Source organism: Henckelia pumila, chromosome 1 (genome assembly GCF_033568475.1).
Source record: "Henckelia pumila isolate YLH828 chromosome 1, ASM3356847v2, whole genome shotgun sequence".
NCBI lineage: Eukaryota > Viridiplantae > Streptophyta > Magnoliopsida > Lamiales > Gesneriaceae > Henckelia > Henckelia pumila.
This window is the reverse complement of record NC_133120.1, coordinates 41,385,995-41,404,127: the sequence shown is the minus strand read 5'-3', so window position 1 is coordinate 41,404,127 and position 18,133 is coordinate 41,385,995.

Here is an 18,133-nt window from a genome sequence, read left to right as displayed (position 1 = left end):
GGACAAAACTCCATCTTCAAGCTTTGCCGTCTGAAAGAACTTTGGAATGGCCTGCTTGAAGATGGTTTTTTGTCCTTCCAGAAATTTCCTCAGCCCAGAAGCTTCAATGGTACGAAACATCTCCACCATTCCTTGATCTAGAAGATCGAATATTGTGTGTAAATCGATGAGAAGCACATTTTGAGTGATTGAATACATGGTTTCCCTATAAATTCAATGAAGAAAAGAGTGAGAGTATATATATCTGTTCTTTTACGAAGAAGTTTTAGGGCTCAGATATTAGATGAAGAAGGAGGGGATTAAATTATTTCAAGTGTTATGCCCAAATACGTGGATAAATTACGTAAGAAACATTTAAATTGAAAAAAATACGGCGTAAAGTGACTGACCCAAACACGCGGAAAATAAATAATATATTTAATTCTCCTAGGGGATACAAAACGTCAAAAATCCCTTTATAAATAACTACTCGGATCGATTGTCCGATTATCTTCTAAACACTAAAGAAATATTAGATAAAAAAATTGCTGCAGAGCAAACATTCGAGGAAAGACAGGAAGAACTTGAGGAGTTCGTGTTCAAGTGGACCTTGAGGCTACGGTTTAAGGTTGAGGAGATACGGATGTATCACTACGCTCTCTTCCCACCGCACATACAAGAGGAGGCTTGGGAGCTGGAGGACCACCATGACAAGTATCTGGAGTTACTTGGGTCAGAAAAGGTTAAGGATATCTTCTCTTCGGAGGGGATATTTTACCTGCTTCTTTGTAAGGAGAAGCGAGTTCTCACTCACCTGCTTAAGGCGGGTGAGTACATGTTCAAGCCGTTTGAACCACTTGTAGTGACCCTTACCGAGATCACCTACTAATCAGAGCTTAAGCATGCAATTAACTTAATAAAATGATAAATCAGAAATAAACTGCGGAAGCCAGAAATAATATACAATCCCAAGGGAAGGAATCTGCAATTACCCAAATAGTTTATACAACCAAATCGAATACTTTATTATCCAAATACATCATACAAATAACCAAGGCAAAATCCCAACTAGCCGTCCACTGCCTAGCCCTTCCTGGATCCACCTGCCTCATCCAATCGCATATCTGCCCCATGGAATAGGTTATCTAGATACACAAGGTACGAGACGTGAGCATAAAATGCTCAGCACGAGAATATGAGTATACCGTATTATATAAATACATGAATGCAAGTGTACCGCCTACTGACTAGAAGCCAAGAATCAGATAAAAAGACAGACCAGGCCCTGGTATGTAGCACGCTGTGCCGTTGCTTCAGGAGGTGGCTCACATACCGAATACCAGTGGATACTCCGGACCCAAATCGATGGAAGTCCATCCACTAACAGGATAGGGTAAAACCCTACTACAGACATCTCAAAAGATATAGCTCAATATGCAAATATATGCAACATAAAATCATGTCATATAAATCATGCAGTCACATAATACATAATACTCAGTCAGGATATCTCGAACAGTACTTTCGTACCTCAAATACTAGGCAAGCTCTACCGGCTCTAAGTCCACGCCTAAACTCCGCACTAAACTGCAAAAAGATACTAACATCATTATAGTGCTCTAAAAGCCTTAACTAAGCTATTGCATACTCCTAAATATTTTAGAAAGCAAAATCTATACCTGCGTCCGTCGTCAGCCCGTTTCTGTCGCTTGCCTCAAAACTAGGCCACAGCTCCGCTACGACGCTTGGATTGCTATGTCACTTCCGAATTCCCAATGGGACGCCTAGAATTCCCTAGATCTAAGCCAGAAGACTAAGGAATCGAGAGAAGAGATGTTATTGGTGCGTATGAAAATGAATCTCGGCACCCTTATTTATAGACATCAAACGGAACGTCCGTTTCTCCATCGTTGCGCCCGTTCGCCATCGTTGCGTCCGTTCGACAAACGTTGTGTCCGTTGGTCACTTCATATGTGTAAGCAATGACGTATTCTTGCTGGCACGAACGTTGCGTTCGATCCTAGGACGTTACGTCCGTTCCACCTGACCCTTCGGACCATTTCTGATAATTCTGGGTCTAATTTCGGACTCCGTTAATCCATTAAGAGTTTCATTAATCACGTTTAACTTAAAATAACATGATTTATTGGATTGATTAACACTTATTCACTAATTTTGGGTACGGGCTACTACATTCTCTCCCACTTAAGATATTTCGTCCTCAAAATCAGATCTTAAGTACTGAATGTAAAACAACATGCAGAAACATTCTTTATTCAAATTAAACGTTTACAAAGTTCACAACCGAATACAACAGGGAAATAAATTCAAAATAACTCAGGATGTTCCGAATGCATCCTGCTCTCGAGTTCCCAAGTGGCTTCTTCAGTGCCTTGACGTTGCCACTGAACTAAAACTAGGAGAATGACTTTATTCCGCAACACCTTATCCTTATGATCCAGAATACGAATAGGCCTCTCTACATAGGTCAAATCAGTATCTACTTGTACCTCAAACGGCTGTAGAATGTGAGACTGATCCGCCACATACCGTTGCAACAGAGATACATGAAACACGTCATGAATACTGGACAGATACGATGGCAAAGCCAAACGGTAAGCCAAATCACCTATGCTCTCCAAGATCTCAAACGGACCGATGAATCTGGGAGACAACTTGCCCTTGAGACCAAATCTGAGAATCCTGCAAAAAGGTGAAACTCTCAGAAATACTTTCTCTCCAACATCAAACTTCAAAGGCCTACGTTTAGTATTAGCATAGCTGGCCTGACAATCCTGTGCAGTCTTAATCCGTTTCTTGATCTTCCCAACAATATCTGCTGCCTGTTGGACTAACTCTGGTCCCTCAGCATGTCTCTCCCCCACTTCCTCCCAGAAGAGTGGAGTACGGCAACGTCGCCCATACAACGCCTCAAATGGTGCCATCCCAATGCTACTATGATATTTTTTGTTGTACGCGAACTCGATCAATGGCAAATGATCCTGCCAGGCTGAACCAAAATCCATTGTACACGCCCGAAGCATATCCTCCAAGGTACGGATAGTGCGCTCCATCTGACCATCTGTCTCCGGATGATAGACAGTACTCAAACTGAGAGTAGTATCCATGACACGCTGAACACTCCCCCGAAACCGGGAAGTAAGGATCACGATCGCTGACAATGCTCACAGGAACTCCATGAAGTCGAACGATCTCTGTAAGGCCCGGGATTAATTAATATTAATCTAAATTTATTTAATTTTAATCCGAGTATATTTAATTTGGGAATACTTAGAGTTTTGATTTAAATTCTAATATTCTTAAATTATTTTGGATTGAAATTGAATTAAAAAGAAGGCCGAGGATTGAATTGTAATTTTTGAAGACTTGAGGGATCAAAGTGCAAATATAATTAAATTTATCAGATTATATTGATTATTCAGCATGTGCACGTGTATAACATATATCAAATTCAGAATTTGAGAGCAGAAGCCGAGATCTTTTCTTTTCCTTTGGATTTTTGATTTTCAAATTGACGTAATTTTGATCCGATCGTCCGAATTCGATTCCGAAAAGTGTTCTAGAATCCTTGTGATGAGGGCTTCGATTTTGTGTAAGTTTCTAATTATTTCGGCATGTTTTGAGGGTTGAAAGTTGGCAGAGATCAGCTGTTTACATCTTGAGCATGTTCTTAAGCTTTTATGCGATTGGATATTGACATTGAATCGAAGATTGATTGTTGAATGAACTGATTATGAGTTTCAGCATGTAGTTCGATATATATATAGCCTCTGAACTGTTGGTTATTTTTGTTATACTGCTGATGAGTTGTGTATGAAGTTAGAAATGGTTTCGGTATTTTGTCGGTTACCGATTTTCAATCGCTACGCCGTTGAATCGAGTTTTTAGACTGTTTTGATAGCCTCTACCTGAGCTGAAGTCTTTATCTAGATGCTATGAATGTTATAGCATTTTTATTCTTCAGTTTCAGTTGAGTTGGAAGGCTAACGATACAAGACGCCGAGTTGAATCGAATAAGAAGAAGTTGAGGTTTGAAATGAGATTGATTGACGATATATTGATGGTTTTGATTCGTTTCTGATATAATAAGCTTGAATGAAGTTTGATATGAGTATTTTGATTGTTATATTTCAGATTGAAGAATTCAGAACCGAGATATTCGAAGGTATAATGACGACATCGCGAGTTAGGGACTTTGAAACTCAAGAACGACTATTCTTGAGTTGGCCCGCAAAAACCACATACTTGATTTGTTTTGATTTATGTTTGATGTTGTCGATCCATCTTAGGTAGTGGATCTTTGAGTTTGAGTCGATATGATAGTATATTGAATTGATTCTATGCCAAGGTTGCGGTTAACCTTATTTTCTAACCGGGATGGCTACGATAGATGGATATCCATGTCAAGATCGGTTACGAATCTTGATGGCAGTGACGTTTTATGAATCAATTCTTAATCGATATATGCGTTATTTACTCTATTTTTGAGTCGAGTATGAATAGAGTTGATATGATTTCATTAACGCTTTATATATATGTCGATTATATTGAGAATGATTTCTCACCGGAGTTTATCCGGCTGTTGTCTTGTTTTGTATGTGTGCATGACAATAGATGGGGCAGAAGCTAGTCATCGACGTCATTGATAGTTGGGAGAGAGTCTAGCACGTGAGGACTCGGGTTGTAGATGCACTTAGAAGTTTGGCAAGCATGATAGAATACTTTAGTATGATATGTTGGAAGAACTTTTGAACAAGTTGTGTAATCTCATGCTTTTAATTAGTTTGTGATCTAGAAGTGGTTGTAAAAGCTAGTATATTATGCTTGAACTTGGTTATATGTATATGTTCATGTTTTCAGCTTTTATAACAGGTTTGAAATTGACTTATAGTGAAGTTCTTGCCATGGTATCAGGTTTTGACAGCAAGAGGAAGCTGCTGTGTTTTTCTGGAAATGAAGCCCGCTCGATCGGCAAGATTTCACCGATCGAGCGAGGCCTGTTTTTCTTAAACAGAAACTTGATTTTTCTTGCTCGCTCGATTGGGAGGATTTGACCGATCGAGCGAGACCAATATATGCTCAGACCCGAGAAGAGAGATTTTCTTCTCGATCGATCGGTAGGATTTAACCGATCGAGCGAGGTGCAGGATTTTTTTTTTAAATTTTGTTTTATTGGTTTGAGTATTCTTTTAAATACATGATTAATTGTGTATTAATCGTTAATTGCCCTAAGATGAGATTAGCAACCCGAGGTCCCCACAACAGGTGGTATCAGAGCGATAAGTTTCTCGGACTGAGAATAAATGAGCGGGGTAGATCGAGTCATCTATTATGATTTATTTATTGCTTTCATACTTGTATGGTATATGATTCATTGATTACAGATGTTAAATTGTCACATGATGCTGTGATAATTTGCGAAGAATATGCCGTACAATGTTTTGAATTACATGCTATCTGATTATCTGATTGAAGTAATAGCATGTATTGAATGAGTATGAATAAGAACTCGATCTCTTGAGAAGGCATAATTGTGCTAATCAGAGGAGGAACTGAAACAGAAATGTGTTATGATATGATGAACTGTGCACTAATCTGTTTGTTTATCAGATATGCCTCCCCGACCAGCACCGAGAGTTAGACAGACATTGGCAGTGAATGAACCAGAACAGACAAATGCTGCACAGGACCTAGTGACAGCAACTGAACATGGACAAAGTAGTACTTATGTTGATCTGTTTGGTGATGCCAATCCGATGGAGAAGCTTTTGAAGCGATTTTAGTCCTTCAAACCACCGACACTGCAAGGGACTGAGAACTCTGTTGACTATGAGAACTGGCTGGAGTATATAGAGCAGTTATTTGAGTCACATGATTATGCGGATGAATGACGAGTGAGATTGGTAATCCATCAACTACACGGCCTTGCGAAGAATTGGTGGGTAGTGACAAAGAAAGAATTTGAAAACCGAGGTACTGTTATTACTTGGGTTGTATTTAAAACTACTTTCTATCATCTTTTCTTTCCTGTGTCTTATCGGAAGGACAAGGGAGCGGAATTCGCAAGTTTCAACAGGGCCAAATGAATATCGAAGATTATGTTGCAAAATTTATGAGTTTGATGAAGTTTGCTCCACATGTTGCTGCCAGTGGCGAAGCTCAAGTCGATCAATTTATAAATGGCTTGAATCCTGACGTGTTTACTCTTGTAAATTCGGGAATACCAAGTACCTTTGCTGATGCTCTAAATCGTGCAAAGGGTGCAGAAGCAGGAATACTAAAACAAAGAGGAGCTCAGTTTGTTCCCCAACCTATGAAGCAACCACAAGAACAGCCACAGATTCCACAGCCACCTCGATTTGAAGCTGGAGGTAGCAGCAGTGGAAAGAAAAGTTTCTTCAAGGGTAAGAGCAAACAGTTCAAGAGATCAGGTGGTAGTAGCTCTTCTAGTTCAGGTAGTTCCCGACAGTCTAAAGCTGGACAGAGGTCAGATGTTTATTGCACCAAGTGTGGTGGTCGACATGCCAATGAACAATGCCGAGGTGTATTTGGAAGTTGTCATATTTGCAACAAGATGAGACACTTTGCGAGAGTCTATCCACAACGAGGTTCTGAAGGTGCTCAGGGTACTTGATCGTCTATACCAGTAGCTCAGACTGATAGAAAAGTAACTTCAGTACACTCTTTCCAACCACAGACTGCAGCATAGAGTAGAGGAGGAGGTCAGACGGTGAATCAACCTCCGAGGCAACAAGCACGAGTGTTTGCATTGACAGAGGAGCAAGCACAAGCGGCATCGGAAGATGTGATTGTAGGTAACTGTTCTCTTTATGGTTATCCTGCCTATGTCTTATTTGATGCTGGTGCGTCGCATACCTCTGATCATTCTGAGTTCGTTTCTGAAGTTCGTAAACTCATCTGAAGCTTCCTTAATCCCATTTACTTGATAACAACTTAGTGATTAATTCTTAATCACTCAATTTGGGTAATGGTCACTACATTCTCCCCCACTTAAGAAATTTTGTCCTCGAAATTTAAGTCTAGAGGAAAACACGAAAAATCAAGAAAAAGTTCTTTATTGCAACTGAACATCACAAAGTACAAATATTTCTTTCAAAGAAAAGTACAAAACATCAAAACAACTCTGGATGCTCAGCTCGCATCCGGCTCTCCAGTTCCCAAGTTGCTTCTTCAGTTCCTCTACGCTGCCACTGCACCATCACTAAAGGTATGCTCTTGTTCCGAAGTATCTTGTCCTTTCGGTCAAGAATCCTGAGAGGTCTCTCCACATAGGACTAATCCTGATCCAATTGCACCTCATTCGGATGCAAGATGTGCGACTCATCCGCCACGTACTGCCTCAACAAGGACACGTGAAACACATCATGGATACTGGAAAGATATGGTGGCAAAGCTAAACTATAAGCCACGTCTCCAACCTTCTCAAGAATCTCGAACGGACCAATAAATCTCGGTGACAAATTACCCTTGGGTCCAAATCTCATCACCTTTCGAAAAGGTGACACTCGCAGGAACACATGTTCCACTACCTCAAAATGTAACGGTCTGTGATGAGTGTTAGCGTAGCTAGCCTGTCAATCCTAGGCTGCCTTAATCCTCCTACGGATTATCTCCACTGCATTGGTCATCTGCTGAATCATCTGTGGATCATAGACTTGAAGTTTGCAACTTCATCCCAAAACAAAGGCGTACGACAGCGGCATCCATATAAGGCCTCGAATGGTGCCATACCAATGCTGCTGTGGTAACTGTTGTTATAAGCAAACTCCACCAACGCCAAGTGGTCATTCCACGCTGTACCAAAATCTATGACTGTAGCTTGAAGCATATCCTCGAGGGTACGAATAGTCCTCTCACTCTGCTCATCGGTATCTGGGTGGTAAGCTGTACTCAAACTCAGAGTAGTGTCAAGAGCTCGCTGGAAGCTACCCCAAAACCTAGAGGTAAACCTCGGATCTCTGTCGCTGACAATACTCAACGGAATTCCATGTAGATGAACAACCTCCTTCACGTATAGACGTGTCATCCGATCGAAAGTAAAATCCCAATTTTATTGTAAGAAATGCGCGGACTTCGACAATCAATCAACAACAACCCAAATAGCATCGCAGTTCCTGGAAGACATCGGCAAGTGGGTGACAAAATCCATCGTCACATGCTCCCACTTCCACTCAGGAATCCCTAAAATCTGGAGCAATCCACCGGGTCGTCGAAATTCTGCCTTGACTTCCTGACAAACAAGGCATAGTGACACAAACTAATAAACACTGCGCTTCATTCCTTTCCACCAGAACCTAGTACGTAGATCCTTGTACATTTTCATACTGTTTGGATGTACAAAAAATCTACTACAGTGAGCCTGTAACTGAATCTCCTCTCGTAGTGTGGAATCATCAGGAACTATCACACGTCCAGAGAGACACAACAGACCATCATTCTGCAAATGAAAACCAGAAGTACTCCCATCATGAGCCAAACGAGCTAACTTTTGTGTCTTCAGATCAACGGCCTGCAACTCACGTATAAGAGTATACAAGGTTGGTTCGGCAAGCACTGACGAAACGTGAACTCCCTGTTGTTCCTTCTTGTGTCAAAAAGTGAAACCCAAGGAACCACACTCTTCTACCACTCGCGCAACCGAGATGTTACGAAGCGAACTCACGTACACTTTGCGGCTAAGAGCATTCGCAACTGGATTATAAGAACCTGGATGGTACTTGATCTCACAATCGTAGTCCTTCGGCAAATCCATCCAACGACGCTGCCTAATATTCAACTCAGTCTGAGTGAACAAATGTGAGGCCTCGATTTTAATCATCTAATCTTAGGATAATTCAAACGATCATCGCAATTAACCAATAAGAATAAAAGAATAAATTTTTTTTTTAAAAAACAGTGCTCGCTCGATCGGTAAAATTTTACCGATTGAGCGGGCCATCTACTCCAAGTCTCAGTCGAGACTTAACAAAGGCCCCCACTCGATCGGTAAAATCTTACTGATCGAGCGGAAAGAAATACCCAAACTTACGGGTGCTCGCTCGATCGGTAATATTCAGTCGAGACTTAACAAAGGCCCCCACTCGATCGGTAAAATCTTACTGATCGAGCGGAAAGAAATACCCAAACTTACGGGTGCTCGCTCGATCGGTAATATTCATCCGATCGAGTGAGATGCTCTATACCAGAAAAATTCTGGTTTTCTTCCAAAAATTCAATCTCCAACTCAAACAATTCAACAACATATAACTCCATTCAACAAGATACAAAAGGATAAAAGTCTAGAGTTATACAATTCTTCCAAATAGAACATGCATCAGTTCCAAGTAGTTCAAACTATATAAAAATACATCACAAGTTTGAACAGCAACTTCGACTTCTAAAACCAAAGACCTCACTTCTATCCATTCAACCACCTAGCCATGCTGCCTCTGACTCAGTCCTACCCCACCTGTTGCCAAGTACACATACAAACAAAGACAATAGCCGGATAATCCGGTGAGAATAATATTCTCAGTAAAAGAGACTAACATGCAATAACACATAAACATACGTCAGGAAACTCTCTAACCACTAGTATTTCATTCAACCCAGGGCTAGACTTCAAAACATCCATGGCATAAATCAAAACTCCTTATGCTCTTTTTTGTAACAGTCGAGTCATAGACATAACAAAAATCAAAGGAATTTTGGATCAAGAACCCTTACCAAAGAATTTCCATTCATCGGCCATCTCCGGTCTGAATCTGAGTACCTTCTGAAAACAATCGACTGTAGCCCTGTACTTGGACAAAACATCTATACCAATAATGCAATCGAAATCGGATAACCTCAGTACAATACAATCAAATTCAATCACATTCTCATCAAAGCAGTTCACAATTCCTGACTAATCTCATCGAAACAATTCCTCCACCCAAAGGTGAAGTAACAGAAACTACAGCAGGCAAAGGCTCGCAAGGCAAGGCATGCATCAAAACAAATTTCTTAGAAATAAAGGAGTGAGATGCACCCGTATCAATCAAAACATGAGCAGGATAACCAAATATCAAACAGTTACCTGCTATGACATCATCCAATGCTGCCTGAGTCTAGTCCTCATTCAAGGCAAAAACTCTAGCCTGCTGTCTAGGAGGTTGATTCGTGTTATTCCCACCTCCCTGTTGACTCTGCTGTGGTGGCTGAAAGGAATGAATAGTAGATGCTTGCCTCTCGGGCTGAGCTATCTGTCTCGACGAATCCCACCTTGGGACCTCTCAGGAACACGCTGAGGACAGAATCTTGCGTAGTGTCCAGACTGTTGATAGATATAACAACTCCCAAACAACCTCTACACTGATCACTGGAGTGGTGACCTCCACACTTGTTACAAGTTGCTCCAGAGGATCTTGAACTCTGTCCTGAACTGTACTGCTTCGAGCCACCTGAACTCAAAGAACTGTTCCATGATTTCTTAAACTATTTTCCCTTTGGACGATAGTAATCCTTTATGTTGCCTCCACTGCTATGACCCTCGGATCTCTGAGGCTGATTCTGATATTGGGACGGTTGGGTCTGAAACTGTCTCTGTCGCTGATGATATGCAAACTGATTCCCTCTCTGTCTCATTAGTCCGACCTTAGCACCCTTGGCCTGATCCATTGAATCAGCAAAGTTATTAGGCCTCCCAGTATTCACAAGAGTAAATATATCAAGGTTCAAGCCGTTAATGAATTGGTCAGCCTTGGCTTCCTCATTTTCAGCAATGCGCGGTTCAAAATGCAACAAACTCTCAAACTTAGAGACATAATCTTCAATATTCATGTTCCCCTGTCTTAGATTCGCAAACTATGCACCCTTATCTTTTCTGTAAGAAACTAGGAAAAACCTCTTATAAAATTCTGATTTGAAAAGATTCCAGGTGATGGTCGTACCTCGGTTTTTAATAGCCTTCTTTGTCGTGATCCACCAATTATTTGCGACACCTCGCAGTTGATGAATGACTAACCTGGTCCGGCGGTCATCAGAATAGTCGAGAGAGTCAAAAAGCTGATCTATATCATCTAACCAGCTCTTACAATCAACCGGGTTCTCTGTACCCTTCAAAGTCGGCGGCTTGAAAGATTGGAACCTCTTCAATAAAGTTTCCATCGGCGTAGCTGTGGCATCCATCTGATCGATCACAGTACTACCTTGTTCATTCTGAGGAGTGATTACAGGCGGATTCTCATTTGGAGGAATAACTGGCGGTGGGTTCCTATTCAACATCCTTCGAGGACCCATAATCTGATAATCAAAGGTTAGGACACAGATAATCCAATTTTCATAATTCCATATCGAATGGCTCAGATCGAATTGAATGAATTGAAGGAGCAGTTGGAGGATTTGATTACCAAGGGATACATTCGACCTAATGTATCTCCTTTTGGTGCTCCGGTACTTTTTGTTTGAAAGAAAGATGGTTCTATGAGACTCTACATTGACTACCGCCAATTGAATCAAGCGACGGTAAAGAACATGTATCCCTTACCTCAAATAGATTATCTTTTTGACCAGTTGCAGGGTTCTTGTGTTTATTCGAAAATCGATTTGAGGTCAGGCTATCATCAACTGAGGGTACGGGAAGAGGATGTTCCTAAGACTGCGTTTAGAACGAGGTATGACCACTTTGAGTTTATTGTCATGTTGTTCGGTTTGACTAACGCTCCAGCAGTCTTTATGGGATTATTGAACCGTATCTTTCAACGGTACTTAGATGAGTTTGTTATTATTTTCATCGATGATATTCTTATCTATTCGAAGAGCCGTTCTGACCATGCAGAGCATTTAAGGACCGTCTTGCAGATTTTGAGGGCCGAGCAATTGTATGCCAAACTGTCGAAGTGCAAGTTTTGGTTAGACCGAGTCGTTTTTCTTGGTCATATTATCTATGGAGATGGAATTTCTGTCGATCCCAGCAAGATCGAGGCAGTTATGAACTGGCGTAGCCGACTTCTGTGCCTGAAATTTGAAGTTTTATGGGTTTAGCGGGTTACTATCGCAGATTCATCAAGAGTTTCTCATCTATTGCAAAGTCAATTACCCAACTGACTCAGGAAAACGCGGCTTTTGTTTGGACTAAAGAGTGTGAGGCCAGTTTCATTGATCTGAAGAAGAGATTGACTAGCGCTCCGATTTTTTCTATTCCATCAGGTACTGGAGGTTTTACGGTGTATTGCGATGCTTCTCATTTAGGCCTTGGTTGCGTCCTTATGCAAAGGAAGCATGTGATAGCTTATGCATCAAGGCAGTTGAAACCGCATGAGACTCGTTATCCAGTTCATGATCTTGAACTCGCTGCTATTGTTTTTGCCTTGAATATCTGGCGTCACTATCTATACGGTGAGTCTTTTGAGATCTTTCTGATCATAAGAGCCTGAAATATTTGTTTTCACAGTCTGAACTGAATATGAGACAGAGGAGATGGTTAGATTTGTTGAAGGATTTCGAATGCGAAATCAAGTACTATCAGGGAAAATCGAATGCAGCTGCAGATGCGTTGAGTCGAAAGTTTTTTTTCCTATCTCTGTCTACTATCAGTGTTTCTCGATTAATCGACGACTGTTGCACTTTTGGCTTAGAGTTCGAGACTGATAGGAGATCAATTCGAGTTTGTGCCATTCGAGCCGAGCCAGAGTTATTTGTAACGATCAGAGAAGCACAGAAATCCGATATGAGTATTCAGAATTCGATAGAGAAAGTCAGATTGGGACATCAATTTGAGTTTCAGGTCAGGGATGACGTTTTATTTGTGAATAACCATATTGTCGTGCCTGATATTTCTGAGTTGAGACAGCGTATTCTTCGTGAGGCACATGGCAGTCGGTTCAGTGTTCATCCTGGTGGCCGGAAGATGTATAACGATTTGAGAGATCAGTTATGGTGGAAGAAGATGAAGAGTGATTTCACGAGGTTTGTATCCCATTGTTTGAACTGTCGGCAGGTGAAAGCCGAGAGAAAGAGGTCGGGTGGTCTTTTGCACAGTTTATCTGTTCCGGAATGGAAATGGCATCATATATCTATCGATTTCGTCACAAAGCTACCGCGTTTAGTCCGAGGTTGTGATGCAATTTGGGTAGTGATTGACCGTTTGACGAAGTCTGCCTGTTTCATCCCGTATAGGATGACATATCGTCACGATCAGATGGCTGAATTGTATGTCAGAGAGATTGTCAGATTTCACGGTGTGCCGAGAACGATTGTTTTAGACCGAGATCCTCGGTTTACTTCTCACTTTTGGCATAGTCTACAAGAGGCTCTTGGTACTCGTTTTCACTTGAGTACAGCATACCATCCTCAGACCGATGGTCAATCAGAGAGGACGATTCAGACTCTGGAGGATATGCTACGAGCAGTCTGATAATCCTGAAATGAAATTATTCTCTTCTTTTCTTCGGTTGGGATCCCGAGGTTAAAATATCCAACAATCACACCGAACTACCCTTTCGAGGTGGACGAGGTATACTTTAATCCTCTAGACTCCAGAGCATCATAGTGAGTTAATCGACAAGGTAGTAAATCTCATACCAAAGCCATTCAACTACAATCCCTAGATCGTCTAAATCAAAATGAATAATCAATAGGCTCAATATGAATGCATATGAAATCTCATGCATTCAAATATAAAATCAATTGAGCATTCAAACATGCAAATATGTGATTTTCTCCTAGGACACTCGAATCAATCCAAATTCAAGTTAATCGTCTCATTCCATTCCAAAGTTGTCTTATACCTTCTCGTCATTCCACAATATTCAATTTGTAACACAACAAAATATCAATTCAATAATCATTCGAGCTCTTTGATCGATAATAAGAAAATCGATACTTTACCGGCTTCAATCTTCCAACTATCCAATTTCTGCAAATCTCGCAACTCCACGGCCTTCAAATAATTCTGTAAGGAAGTAATAAAGGCTCTAGATCAAGATCGAAATTCAAACTCAACTAAACACGGCTCAAACCAAAACAACCCAAACGATAATCCAAAAACTCAAACCGACGGCATAACGACTATGTTCTGATAAACCGGAAACACATATAGCAATACAGTATCGCTACCAACTCATATCAATACCAATACAACAAATAGAATTCAAACCCATCAAATCCTAAAATCCACATTTTCGAAAACCACTTCAAAAATCATAACAATTCCGAATAATGCTCTATTTCAATTCCATCTGAGAATAAACTATTAGAACTATCTCAAGAACATCATAACCGAAAAGAATCAAATTCCAACTACATTCGAAAAATAAAACATATCTGATCTGAGAGAAACTTACGATAGAACGAAGCTCTTGATGTCGTGATCGCTAAACTGCCTTCAGAAATAAATTCTAACGGACGGATCGACCGGAAACCGAAATCTGAAATCTTGAAACTCAAATAGGGCGCTTCAATGGTGGGATACGGCTAAGGAGAGGAAAAATAGGAAGGAGATGAAGACTTTTCAACTCAACCAAGTGTAGATAATATATTAAAATCCAAATTTGCATTTTAGTCCTTGAAAAATTTGAAATTTGCAAAATAGACCCTGATCAAAATTAAGTCGGCTCTCAAATTCTGAAATCACTAATTATCTCAAATAAAGTCAATTAAGATAATTTTGGAGCGTTAAAACAAATATTTCAAACTCTTATGGTCAGTGAATATCTCGAACTTCTCACCGTAGAAATAATGACGCCATATCTTAAGAGAAAAGAAAATGGCCGCAAGCTCCAAATCGTGTATGGGATAGTTCTCCTCGTGAATATTCAACTTCCTAGAGGCATAGGCAATTACATGACCTCTCTGCGATAACACACATCCTAAACCATAGAGAGAAGCATCAGTGTGAACTACAAAGCCTCCTGATCCAGACGGTAGAGCCAACACTGGAGCTGTATTCAGACGGCATCGCAAATCCTGAAAACTCTCCTCGCACACCGTCTCGTAAAATCACATGACCAAGAAAAACAACTCGGTCAATCCAGAAGTCACACTTGCTCAACTTAGCGTACAACTGCCTCTCTCTCAGTATCTGCAATACTGTACGAAGATGGAAAACGTGCTCGTCCACACTGCGAGAATACACAAGGATATCGTCGATGAACACCACAACAAACTTATCCAGAAAGTCGCAAAATACTATTTTCATAAAGTCCATGAAGACTGCTGGAGCGTTCGTCAAACCAAACGGCATCACTAAGAACTCGTAGTGACCATTCTGCATATGAAATGATGTCTTATAGATATCCTCCTCTCTAACCCTCAACTGATGATATCCCGACCGCAGATCAACCTTCGGGTAAATAGAAGTACCCTGTAACTGATCGAACAGAACATATATTCGCGGAAGAGGATATACTTATTCTTCAACATTGCTTGATTAAGCAGTCGATAGTCTATGCAAAGACGCATCGACCCATCTTTCTTCTTAAAAAAAAGGACTGGGGCTCCCCATGGAGAAATACTCGGCCTAATATAGCCCTTATCAAGAAGATCTTGAAGTTGCTTCTGCAATTCCTTCATCTCCGAAGGAGCAAATCGGTAAGGAGCTCTAGAAATCGGTGCTATCCCTGGCAGTAACTCAATGCCAAACTCGATCTCCCTCACTGGTGGTAAGCCTGGAATCTCGTCTGGAAACACATCGGAAAAATCACGGACCACTGGTATCTCCTGGATGTCTGGTCCCTTTAAGGATGCATCGATGGCGTAGATAAGGTAGCCTTACCCACCAGACTCTAAAGCACGCCGGGATTTCAGAGCAGATGTAGTAGCCCATAACCAAAATCAGTAATTAAGAAATTAATCATAATTACTTGGAAAGAGTTCGGAAGCTCCGAAGGTGAGTTTGGAAGCTCCGAACAGGATCGGAAGCTCCGATGCAGGATCGAAAGCTCTGATGGTATTACGTCAGGCATGACGTGTGGTAGGATCGGAAGCTCCGATCAGGATCGGAAGCTTCGATCACCCCTATCCGAAGTCAACAAGTGATATTTTGACACGTGGCAGATCAGGATCTTCGGAAGCTCCGATGGCAGGATCGGACGTTCCGATCGAGGTTCGGACGTTCCGATCGAGGATCGGAGGCTCCGATTGTTGTCTATAAATAGAAGGCCGAGAATTCGCTTTCAATTGCCAATTCCGGATTTCCTCTCTACTCTAGTCGTATTCGAGTTGTTCTAGCCTTCCTAGGCTTGACCCGGGAGTCGTCGAGGCGTTCGATAGTCGTAGCGGAGTTGTGCCCAAGTTCTGGTGGCATCGACAGCAAAGGGCTAACGACGAACGAAGGTATAGCTTTTGCTTCCTATAAATATTTAGGAGTATTCAATAGCTTAGTTAAGGCTTTTAGAACACTTTAATGATAGTAGTATCATTTGGCAGTGTAGAGCAGACTATAGGCGTGGACCTAGAGTTGGTAGAGCTTGCACTGATTTGAGGTACGGAAGTACTGTTCGAGATATCCTGACTGAGTATGCATGTATTATGTGACTGTATGGTTTATATGTCATTGATTTATGATGCATTCATTTGCATACTGAGCTATCTCCTTCGAGATGTCTGTTAGTAGGGTTTTCCCTATCCTGTTAGTGGATGGATGATAACTACATTTTGTATGAATATTTTTGTGATGTTTTTTATTTGTTTTGTATTTATTCGTATTATTTTATAGCGTATTTTGTGTCGTTTCATGCATATTGTTTCACCACATTCCCTTAGTCAATTTATAGGAAATAGACGGAAACTCGACATTTTTGGTGACGCCAAGAAACTACTGCTTTGGAGATGGAAGATCGAGCTTTGCGTGGGGTGAAGAAAATAAATAAAGAGCAGAATTTATGTGAATTAATAAGCATATGCGCAAGCCAAGAAGCAAGTGAGTCCATAGATGGAACACAACACAACGCAATCGAGCTGCTGCAAGAAGAAAATGAATCATTACGAATCAGAAATATGTCGCATCGAAGAATGCCATGGCTGCTGCACGAGCTCGAGAGATGGGCAGAATTGAAAGAATAAACATGCGCAGGTGCAAAGCAAGAGAAGAATAGTTTCAAAGCGGAATCGAATCGCATCAGTTTGAAGAAGAAAATCGAAAAGAAGAAAAAGAAAAGAACTTGATTTAAGAAGAGGAGAATCAATCGCGCAAAGGAGAAGATAAATTCAGAAATTGAAACTCGGGCGCAAAGCTTCGGCATCGATTCGGGAAGAGTTAAGAACAGCTGCTGCAAAGAAGAAGCAATCAAGCAGATGCACAGCTGCGGAATTTTCAAATGCAATCGAGCAAGCTTCTAAAAATATGTGGTGCGCACGAGCGATGGTGTAGGCTCGCGCGAGCGCGGTTTAGACTTCCAGAAAAATAAAGAAGGAACGCGCGCATGCGAAATCAATTTGGAGGCTTCTGTTGTTTATTGCTGCGCGCGGGCGTGGGTATTTCATGCTCGCGCCCATGTGGCGAAGAAGCAAATTTTCCGAGAATTTTTGTTGCGCAAGGATTTTAATTTTTAAGGGTTCTAAAAATAATATAAATAGGAGATTTAATTATTTTAGAAGGATTCCACAAATTTTCTGAGTTGGAGACGGAGGCAGAGACGGCTACACGCTTGGGAGAAGAATTATTTTCTTTTCTCTTTTTTTTTTATTTTCTTTTATCAATTCGTGATTAAAATTTGGTTTTGAATTATGAATTGTGAGTAGTTTTTTTTTTCTTCGATCAAGGCCACGTGATTGGGCCAGACAATTTATGTAGAAAACTCGTTTGTTTATTTGAGATTTTTAGACTTGATTTGATTTTATTAATTATCGAATTTATATTTGTCTTACAAATTTCTTGGCCAGTTATTTGTTTGCTTGTTAATCGATTCCAAGTCGACAGAGGAGGTCTCGATTTTGATCACTTCGATAATCAACATAGTGTAAAACTGACTAGAAATAGAATTCGGTTTCATTATGCGGTTTAGGATTTTACTGAATTTTCACAGCAGTTTATGCATTCAAATTTGATTAGAATTACGAAAGATTAGTTCATCAATATTTGAATAGGTTTGATTGTTCTAGAAATAGTCCTTCGAACAAATTAGGAAAATTCCCGTGAATTACGATTAAGTCT